The following is a 10,629-nucleotide window of genomic DNA, read 5'->3' as shown; positions in this document are numbered from 1 at the left end:
GAGATGCACGTGCCCTCTGTCCAGAGGAGAAGGGAACGTGGATCCTTTGACCTCCAGAGAGCCTTTGGGAGAGGACAAAAAGAAATCCCCTTGCTGCCGCTAGCTCTCTGAAAAAAATTCCCCTTCCGTTCTGTTTTTCACGAATCTGCGGATCAGCTGTGCGAGGCAGCAGCCGTGCGAGGCAGAAGCTGTGCCTTCAGCGGGGCTTGCTCCGGGACCTGACTCTGCCTCCGACTTCAGAGCAGCGTTCAGGCACAAGTCCTCAGCGCTCGCCGTGGTGGCAGGGCCACGGCTTGAGGCACGGCGGCAGCTGAGCCAGAGAGAGGAAAACCTTCAGCTGCCGTTGGGCACATCCGTGCGGCTGGGCTGCCGTTGGGTACGCTCCGCAGGGAAGCAGCGCTTCACTCCTCTGATTGCTGTTGGAGCCTCAAGAAATTGGGGAGCGGGTTTTTTTGCAAGCTGTAACCACACAGGCAGGAACTCAAGAGCCCCCTTCTGACCCCTCCAGGGGTATTTTGAAACAAACATTTTAAAAGGTTTATATTGACAGCAGATTTTTCTTGAGTTGTTTGTGGGGAAAGGAATGGGATGGAAATCGCCAATTACCTTCCTCCGATTAAGACTGAGCCCTTCCAGCCACGCCTGCGCGGCGGCTGCCCCGGCACGCGTCCCTCGGCACGCATCCCTCTTCCCCTGCGGGCAGGGCCACCCGGTGGGACCTGCAGTGGGCTGGGCCAGGCTGGCAGCACCGCCAGCGGGGACCCCGAGCCCTTTCGGTGCCAACTTGGAGACCAGCCTCGGGCACGGGTGCCCCGGCCCCGATAAAGCCGACGTTGCTGGGGGGCCACGAGGCTCGCAGCGATGATGCTCAGCCCATTTCCATGGAGAGCTCAGCAACGAAGATAAGAAGAGATGAGAGAGGGTTGGAGCTTCCTTAGTCCGATTCAGAGAGCTGGGCCCCTGGGTAATAAATCCCTCTCGTTTGTACAGCACGGCGACGGCAGGTTTCCACTCTCCACCCAATTAAAAAACAAAAGCAGCGATTGCAGCAGCAGGAGCGTCGGGCTGATAACGCGCCCTGGCCGCAGACGCAGCAGCCGGCGGGATGCCTCCGGGCTGGCCTCCTCCGTGCCGAAGCCGCTCTCCCGCTCCCTCGGGGCGCGCACAAGGGCTGTCGCAGGGCCAGGAGCCAAGGTGCACGCGCCGTGCCGGCTCCCGGGGACAGGCTCCCGGGTTCAGGTGTGCCTGTGCCTCGCCAGAGACCTGCAGACCCGGTCTGCTGTGCTGGGGACCCGGTAAAGCCACCACGGGGCCACCTGCAGCGAGAGGACAGCCGGCAGGAATGGGGCCACGTCTCATCCAGACACCAGCCCGACGCTCCAGACGAGCGGGAGACACGCTCGTCAGCGCGCTGCAGCCCGAGCGGCCGCGGGCTCGACAGCGACAGTAACAAGGTCCAGCAAATGCAATGACAAATGTGACAATGGGAGAAATATTCCCAAAACAGCAGCAAGCAACTTTGCCGGGAACCCTCCCCAGTCAGGGACCCGCTGGTACGTTGCTCCCCAGAGCGCACGCTGGCAGCGCGCCGGGCCCCCTGCGCCCCTCTGCCCCACGTGCCCCGGCCACCAGCCGCCCTTCCTGGGGCTGCATCGCCGCCCATCCCGCAGGAGCTCCCGTCCGACGCCCTTCTGGGTGCTGTTCAGCCGGCAGCACAAGCCACTCGGGACGCCGTGGGGAGGTTTTCAGCCACGAGCAGCCTTCCCACCGAGCTTCTGCAGCCTCACCTCCACCTCCCCGATCCACCGAGGGCTCCGACATGGGGACAGGCAGCTGTGGGCTCTCAGGGTCACATCAGCCCCGGCTTTTCCATCAGCATCTCTGCCAGACCCAGGGAGGCCCATAACGCACCTGCCCCCCCAGCTCCTCTCAAACATGTTTCCAGGCAGGAGCAGAACACGACGGAGAGGGCAGGGACCCAAAGCTGCGGTTGCCCAAGGCATCGCGCCTGGCCAACCCTAGGCGGGCTGGAAGGAGGGCTGCCCCGCACGGCGTCTGGGCAGGGACACTCCATTACCCCAGAGCCCCCCAGCCAGCACCTCTCCCAGCCCTCCCAGGGCACAGACGCAGCCCCACGGCGACGCATCCAGGCGCCAGCTGAGCAGCTTCTTCCTCTGGTGACGCTGCAGAAGACCGATGAACCAGGTCTGTACCAAAACGGCACAGGGACCAGAGCGAGAAACTGATGCTCTTTTGAGGGCATGACAGCAGCTTGGGCGATTTTCTGTCTTTTAAGCATCATCTCATTTTGCTGTCATGGGACTCGGGACTTCTGCTGCCGCGTCCATGTTCACCAACTACGGCTCCAAAGCTGCCGGGGCAGAGGGACGGCAGCCCCTTCCCACACTCTGGCTTCCTACCGGGAAAGGGCCCCAAGCCCCCCAGGGTTTGGGCGGACACTGCCCCGCTCGCCAGCTCCAGTGTGCCCCGGTGCACCCCGGCAAGCAGCCCGGCTCTCCCGCCCCTGCCGTGCACGCCCACTCCCTCCTTCCCGGGGCCGGCGGCTGAATCCAGCACCCAAAATCCGGGTGGACAATGGTTTGTGTCAGAGCGTGGTGGGCAGCTGCCAGGATACGGCCCAAAGCCCAGACGGCAGCGTGCCTGGCACAAAATGTCTCCCTGCCCACACAAAAGCTTTAGGCAGTGTCACAAGGCAAACAGACTTTAATGAAAAGGTATGCGCCGGCATGCCTGGGCACCGGGCGCTGTCGCAAGCCGCCCTCGGCAGCTGAACGCCTTTGGGGAGTTGGGGCAGGGCTCCGGGGTGCACCCGAGAGCTCCTGTGCGCTAGAATTAAAACAAGGACAAGCTTTTACTTCCTGGAGCACAACGGGAGGCTGCGGAGAGGGAAAACATCTCGGCTTCTCTGCTGGTCCAGCACCGCCAGGATTCCTGCCGGGGGACATACGAGGGGCCGAGAGCCTCCCGGCCTCGCAGTGCTCGTGGAACCTCGTCCCTCTGTGCAGCCACAGCGTCATCGTCTCGTGCTGCGGAAAGGCGCCTGGTGAGGTTAGAAGGGCCCAGACCTGCAGGTATTCTGCCGTCCCAGGACTGCGCCGGGAGGACGAGGCTGCTCCAGCCAGACTGTGTTGTAGTGACCGGGGGAGTCGCTCGGAGCTAGCGGAGGTTTGGGGCAGTTAGAAACCCCGTTCTGACGTGGCAGGTAGCCACACGCTGGCATTTTGAAATGGAAGAATTTGGGGATAAAACTTTTTTTCTTTTTGCACAACATTCTCCAAATTAAAAAAACCCAAAAACCTAAACCAAAACAAATCCCGAAAACTTCCTAAAGCATTGGTGCCCCCCTGCTCGCTGAGGACACGCTCTCCGGCCGCCGCCCCACATGCCCTGGGGGAGGCGAGGTGATGGAGAGAATAGGACAGAGGAAAAAAAGAGAAAGTGAGAAGAAAACCAATAAAGAACTAAACATTGCACAGCCCTGTATTTCATTTGTGGAATTTGTTCAAACACACAATTTATCCATAGCCCTTCACAAAATTTCTCACACTTCTCCCCAGAATCCCAAGTAGCCCTGGGAATGAATGTGATTTCTCAGCAAGCCTGCTCTTAAAAGCGCTCACGGCCGGAGCAATGTGCCGCGTGTGGGGAGGAAGCAGGGACACCACCCCACGGGAGCCTTCGCTGCTTGTTTCTAAATGAAAGCACCAGGGGAAGGAGGGCTGGTCGCAGCTGCTGCTTTCAGCCGGTGACACCATGTGCTGTCACCCAGGCTTTGATCTCCGCAGGCTCCGGGAGATGCGAAGGAGGGAATGTGCACAGGGGTTTGGTTTTTTTCAGCTCCATTAGCTGACCTAATGCAGTAATGACATCCCTCGGCAGCCCTGGCAGGAGGAAGCGTTTCCAGGATGATTTAGTTGCTCCTGAAAGGCTGCTTTAAAGAATAAACTAATTAGCAAGCAGCCTTTGTTTCTGGATTTAGCAACCCTTCAGTGCAAATTAAAGGTGATGAGCAGGGTCCAAGCCGAGAGCTGCACGCAAGCCTCGCCGCACACTCCTCCCCGTCCTGCAAGAGACGGGTGTCTGCGCGGGGCCGAGCAGCTCCCGCGGGCTGCCACCCGCCGCAGCCAGGCTCATGGGAGCTTGCTCGTGCTGCCGGCGGGCGCTGCCCAGACAAGGGCTCCCAGACCTGCCGAGGGGCTGGTGGGACGCGAGGGTGATGTGAAGCTGTTTGGGAAATGAGGCACGGGCAGCCAGCGCTCGCTACAGCGGTTCTGCGCGTCGGGCATCCCTCCTCTTGCACGCAGGCGAGGAGGCACAGCCAAAGGCCGATGCAGGCGTGCGTTTTTAAGAGCACTGAATATTGCAGGCACGTCCACGCATCACCGCCCCCGCCTTCCCAATCCAACAGCATGAAACCCAAGAAGAAACGCTGAGATTTTTGCGCAGAAGCGAGCTGCGGGCCAGGCACGGCCACGGCAGAGCCAGCCCGCTTGGACTGCGGCAAACAGCTCTGGGCAGGAGTGCAGCAGGGTGCCACGTCCCAGAAAGTGCCAGCGTGGGCTGTGACGCCCTTGAAAAGCCAGGCCCCTGCAGCCCCAGGAGCAGGGGCGTCCCGCGGGCAGCCGCTGCTCACGGGCAGGAGGAGGCAGAGCCCCTCGCCCTTCCTCCTCCTTCAGCTCTGGACACTGGTGGGGCCCTTCATGCAGCGTTAGCGCGAGGAGGTGGTAGAGAAAACCACCCAGGCCATTCATCTGCTGCGGTTTAGCTTCCTCCTTTGCTCACTGTAATTCTTTCTTTAAAGATACCGACCTCGGCTAATGGGCTGGGCTTTCCTCTGTGGCTTTTGGGGGTTCCCCCAGGACCCCCTCCCTGCCCCAGCTGCAGGTGAGCCCCTGCAGACGCCTCAAGCCCCTGGGCAGCAACTCCAGGCTTTTCCTTTCTCTCCCGCCTTTACACAGATAGTTAACAGCGACGGGAGGTTTGGGTGACGCTTTGCAAACCAGCTTGGAGAGGAGCAGCAGTCTGTTGCCGCAGCTGGGCTGCGGATTTATTGAGCAGGGAAGAAAATCAGGCTTTCCAGAGGGACAGGATGTTCCTCGGAGTATCCATTCCCCAGATACGCTGTGTCTCCAGGTTCTCCTCAGAGCTGCTGTGAAATGATGGCAAGGAGGGGGAAATAAGAAAGGGAATGCCACGGAAATCAAAACCCAGCGGTGCCAGGCAGCAGCAGCCGCTGGAGGATCCTCAAGGGGACACGCAGTTTCTGGCAGCCCCAGTCAGCCTCTGCTCCCTCCCAGCCCCAGGGCAGCTGCAGAAATCTGATTTACTTGGCGAGAGGCTGATGACAGTTTCCTGACACCCAGGAAGGCGGCGCGGGCAGCAGATCCCGCCGCGGGGCCGGGAGGCTTTGGAGCCATGTTCATCGAGGGGCACCGGCGGGTCCTTCGGAGCGCTGGACCGGGGGCTCCGCAGGTGCTCTCTGCATTCCTCTGCCGTTCAACTCGCTAATTCCACTTTGTGTTACTAATTAACAGGAGTGAGCAGGGCAAGGCTTTGGCATAATCCGCGTGTGGCATTAGAGCGCGCGTAAAGCCCGGTGGGCGCCCGCACGCAAAAGCCTATTGCAGTTAATAGGAGCTACACAAAGACTTAATGGACTTTGGCTCGAGCCCCACGGGGGGACATATTAGCTCTTCTCTCGCTGGCGTAAGCGCCTTACCTCTCGCACGGAGGCAACGCAGGCAGCTCCAGCACCCCCGGCTCCTTCCCTCACGGCGGGTCTGAGCCCCCGCACGCTGGCACGGCCCCATGTTCACGGGCAGCCAGAGCGGAGCGAGGCAGCTCTGCCGCCTGAGCACAGCCATGTGCGGTGCCGCCATGTGATGCGCCGGCACCGAGAGCAGAGAAACGGTGCCGTTCGGCCCGACCCGCCGCGGCACAGCCCCCCAGGAGGGCACACGCTGCCCCCGGCACAACCCAAAGCGGCACGGACACCACGCACACAGGCCACGGCCAGAGGGGACACCGGGGAAGTGCTTATGGGGGAAGTGCTCACCTGTAGGGATGCCATGGCTGAGCTGGGGCAGTCACAGGAACACACTGCTGCCTCCGCTCCTCTCCCGTCTGTCCCGTGGAGTCGGAGCGACGGCCGAGGCAGCCGAGCTTGCGGCGCAGGGCTCGCCCCGAGGATGGAGGAGCATTAGGACCTCGTTTGACACAAATGCTGCTGCGCTGGGCAGACTCTAAATGGCAGCAGGAAAACAAGGCGAGGATGCACCCAGCCCTCCGCACCCCACGGCACAGGAAATCACCCTCAGATTGGAGCAAAGGAAGGAAAAAGGCAAAACAATGCGTGGGGCAGGATACACGGCCAAAACGCCGGCCGCTGCGCAGCACCACCTTACAGCCACAGAGCTGGGGTCAGCCTGAGGAGCACAGTTAATAATCACTGCTCATCAACAACCTCCTAAATAAAATAATTTTCCACGTGTAAAAGCATTTCTGCAGGAGGGAGTTTGGCCCGTTTAGCTCCTCCAGGCTCAGTCACCCCATGCTGGGTGCCAGGAGGGAGGCAGGGGCTCAGCACAGGGCTTGTGGTGCCCAGTTCCAAAAGCTTCCCCTCCTGGGCCACCCTGTTTGGGCTCCGGCACCCCGCACCTGCAAACACTTCGTTTCCTTCTCTACAAAGGCCGCCTGGGCTCCTCCGGCGGGTGCAACCCTGTCTGAGGCACCCGGGCACAGGGAGCTCCGGCCCTCCGAGCACACACAGCCTCCCCCGGCGCTCAGTTCACCACCCACCTCTCCAGGGACGCCGGAGCCTGACAGACACACGGACACTGGCACGGCTCCAGTCACTCACTCCTTGCAGAGCCCTGCTGGGAGGACAGGCTGGCAGAGCTGGGGGGGTTCAGCCTGGAGAGGAGAAGGCTCTGGGGAGACCTGCGGCCTGCCAGTCCCTGGTGGTTACCTTCCAGTACCTACAAGAAAGCTGGAGAGGGACTTGTTACAAGGGCTTGTAGTGACAGGACAAGGGGTGATGGCTTTAAGCTGAAAGAGGGTAAATTTTGATTAGATACAAGGAAGAAATTCTTCACCATGAGGGTGGGGAGGCACTGGCACAGGCTGCCCACAGAAGCTGAGGATGCCCCGTCCCTGAAGCGTTCCAGGCCAGGCTGGACGGGGCTCTCGGCAACCTGGCGGAGCAGAAGGTGTCCCTGCCACGGCAGGGGCTTGGACTGGATGATCAGTAAGGTCAAACCCTTCTGTGGTTCCATATCTAGCTCAGAAGAGACCCGGCTAATGAGGGAGACGAGTCCCCACCCGCGGCCTGGCCTCTGAGCAGCCGGGAAGCTGCGCCTGGGGACAGGCCCGGGGCGTTTGGGGCAGAGGGTGCTTTGATCTGAGGAGGTACAAGGCACATGCTGGAACCCTTCATCCGACAGACACAGCCTGTATTCGGCCGGGCTTTAGCGCCGCGCTCGGCGGGAGATTGCTGCCTGGAAGCAGAGGATTAACGCCTCGGGCCAGAAGAGCTCACCCTTCCCAGGAGGAGCTGTGAGGGGCAGAGGCTGCCCAGCTCAGAGGGGCAACAGGGCCCTGGGCGCGTCCTCTCCCTGGGGCTGCCAAGCACAGCAGGAGCAAAGCCCGGGGAACCTTCCGCTCCGGCAGCCAAAAAGTCCCTTATCTGAAATGCCCGGGGACACGGGGACGGGGCTGCAACGCTCACGAAACCTCGATACTGGCCGAGCCCCCGCCTGCTGCTGGCCTTGCTTCCCCGCACAGCAACTCGGCACCGCGTGCCAACACGGCCAAGGGAAGAAGAGCAGAAAATTTCTCCCGAGTTGAGCACGGAAGCAGCGAAGGGGGAAAGCGCAGCAGGCTTCCCCCTGCGAGGGGACCACTGCTTTGTGACCCCCCCTGAGGTACAGGCCTTGCCCGAGGGGGGCTGCGGGCTGGCACCACCTGCAGCTCCCTCTCCCACCCTCAGGCCAGCTGTCCTGCCCTGGGGAAGCCACCCAAGTCAGCACCAAGGCAGCACCAGAGGGCCCGTGCGGGTCTTGGCTACAAATGCTCTTCTGCGAATGTGAGCCCAGCGACAGCAAAAGGCCATTTTCGCTCTTGGGGCAGTTCGGCAAAGGATAATCCCATTGTTCTGACTCAGAACACAATCTTGGCTCTTTGTTTGGGTAATGGCCATGATAAATAAAGAGCAGTAGCTAATTAGCCTCATGAAGCTCTTCATGAAACAGAGAAGAGCATGCAGGGATTGTAATAATAGCAGGCAGCAAGTGGTGCATACATAGTCTCACACCCACTTGCACATCCCACACAGCTCCAGGGCTTCTCCTCCCACCAGCCCGGAGCTGGGAGAGGGAGCCCCCGGCCCCCTCGCCTGCCCCTGTGCTCCTCTGGACGGATTCCTCCGCAGGAATGCGCCTCCGCTGTGCTGCGGCTGCTCCCCAGCTTCCATGGCAACATCTGCTGACATCATGGCTCAATATTGTTCTTTTCCATTTAAGAGGGCCCCGCTCCTCCTTCAAACAGTTGGGTTTCATTTGTGCTCCAGCAAACGGTCCCTCAGCAGCACCGCCCCACGCAAACGGAACCAAGGGGTAAGGCTTTGCGCCTCGGTACAGAAGGTGGGACATGTCCCAGACAGATTCGTGTCCGGGCCCTCGCCTCAGGAGACAGCCAGCACCGCCCGGAGCCTGCGCACCCCTCCCCGGGCCCGGGCAAGCCCACTCCCACCCCTGCGTGCAAGTAGCTGCTCTGGGCAGGGCCAGCCCGTGCTGGGGGAGCACGCGGTGCGGGGCTCAGGGCCAGCCGGTTCCACAGCCTCCCGCGGGAAGGGCACACTCACACCCACCCGTGGCAGAGCGGTTCTCAGGTCCCCAGATACTGTGGTTTCCTGCAATAACATCTGTGATTAAAACCTGGTATTTTGCCTAGAAATAGCAACTCCTTAGACAACTGCCAAGTCATGCAATGCTTTTAATAGATGTGACCAAAACCCTCATGCTTCATCCCCTACTCGCCCCGAACAGCACCGCTCTCCTGGCAGAAGGGGTGCAGAACACAAGAGAGATGGAGCTTAACGCTTCGCCATCCACAGGAGATGAAGCCATCCACAGGGCAACTCTAGATCCTGCCACAGATGCAGAATCAAAGTAAGAAAGCATTTGCCACTCAATGCAAACCTGATGCACTGAATTCAGTCTAGCTGACTTCCCTTCTTACTGGGTTGGGGAAGTAGCTTCTAAGTAACGAAGTCTGTAGGCACACAGTTTACAAACAGAAGTAACTATAACATTGGTCTAAATGAGCCGTTACAGAAGAGTTTCTCAATACGCCCAAGGGCAGAAGGAGACACAGACGGGAGAGGTGAACAGGAGATGGCTGCCAGACAGAATTTAGCCGAGCAGGCTGGAATAGCGAGTTCGTAACTTCACAATGCCTGAGCACAGAGAAGCTGTCTTGGGAAATATGCAGGGAAGCAAGGAAAAGAAACAAAAGCTAGACAGGACAGACTTGCACAACAGTGTAAGCCGTGTATTGTGTGGCTCAGTTAATTCCATTAGTGACCTTCCCAGAAAAAGTGCGTAAGCTTGCAGGGAACTTGCAACATCAAGAGGAGAGATAAGCTTCACACACCCAATAGTGAGAGGCCGAAGCCAAGTACAACACAACTGCCCCAGAAAATAAGATACACAGGGCATCCGCAGCGTCAGACCCTCTTCCCTGTCAGCATCAGCTCACATTCCTCTTAAGTTTCTTTACCACAGCTCTTTTTGCAGTGGTATTGAGACAAGAATAGGAGCACAGGGAACTACAGCAGCACCCTGAGCGAGCGCTGCCATTCACAGCATGCCTCACTTGCCCTCCCTCCAGTTTACCGCTTAAGATGCTACTGGGCACATAGAATTGTATTAGAACAGCTAAGTACGTGACAGAAGCCAGGCAGTGTGCTCTCAGGATTCAGGCTATTAAGAACAAGCCTTTGAACAATTCTGCAACAAATGTAGTAAAACTGCATCATCGCTACTTACGGACTATATAATGATCCTAGAGCAAAGAATCCACTTCACCCACTGGAACTGGATGCATGGGCTTTAACTACAAGTCCTTAGAATTAAAAAGAAACACAGCATCTCCAAGTTAGTATCGCAGAACTTTATACTACACTTAATACACTTAGATCATACTTGACAGGACACTGTCCTAAGGTAGTGACTGATGCAAATACAAATATTGGAAACAACATCTGAAATTAAAAAAGTTTATTTGAAGAATTGTAAGACAGCTCTGTGAAAGACCAACATTTCCAAGACGCTACAATATGATAATGCATTTTCCTATTGTTAGAATATAAAAAAGTCACAGTCCTTCAACTATCTAAATAAAAGCATACATTTATGGACCAAACATTTTACTTCCAACACCAAGAAAGTCAATGGGTTTGAAAGTCAGACTAATCAATAGCACCAACACTGGGTGATCACAACCCTCATGGGTCTGAGCGTCTGCGTTCATCACTACTAGGCAATAAAGCAGGTTAGTGAAGCAAATCTTAATGTCAAAACAGACCCACGAGTTCATGCAATGAAATAA

The sequence above is a fragment of the Phaethon aethereus genome (genome assembly GCF_964289735.1).
Source record: "Phaethon aethereus genome assembly, chromosome: 12".
Lineage (NCBI taxonomy): Eukaryota > Metazoa > Chordata > Aves > Phaethontiformes > Phaethontidae > Phaethon > Phaethon aethereus.
Note: the sequence above shows the minus strand (reverse complement) of the source record.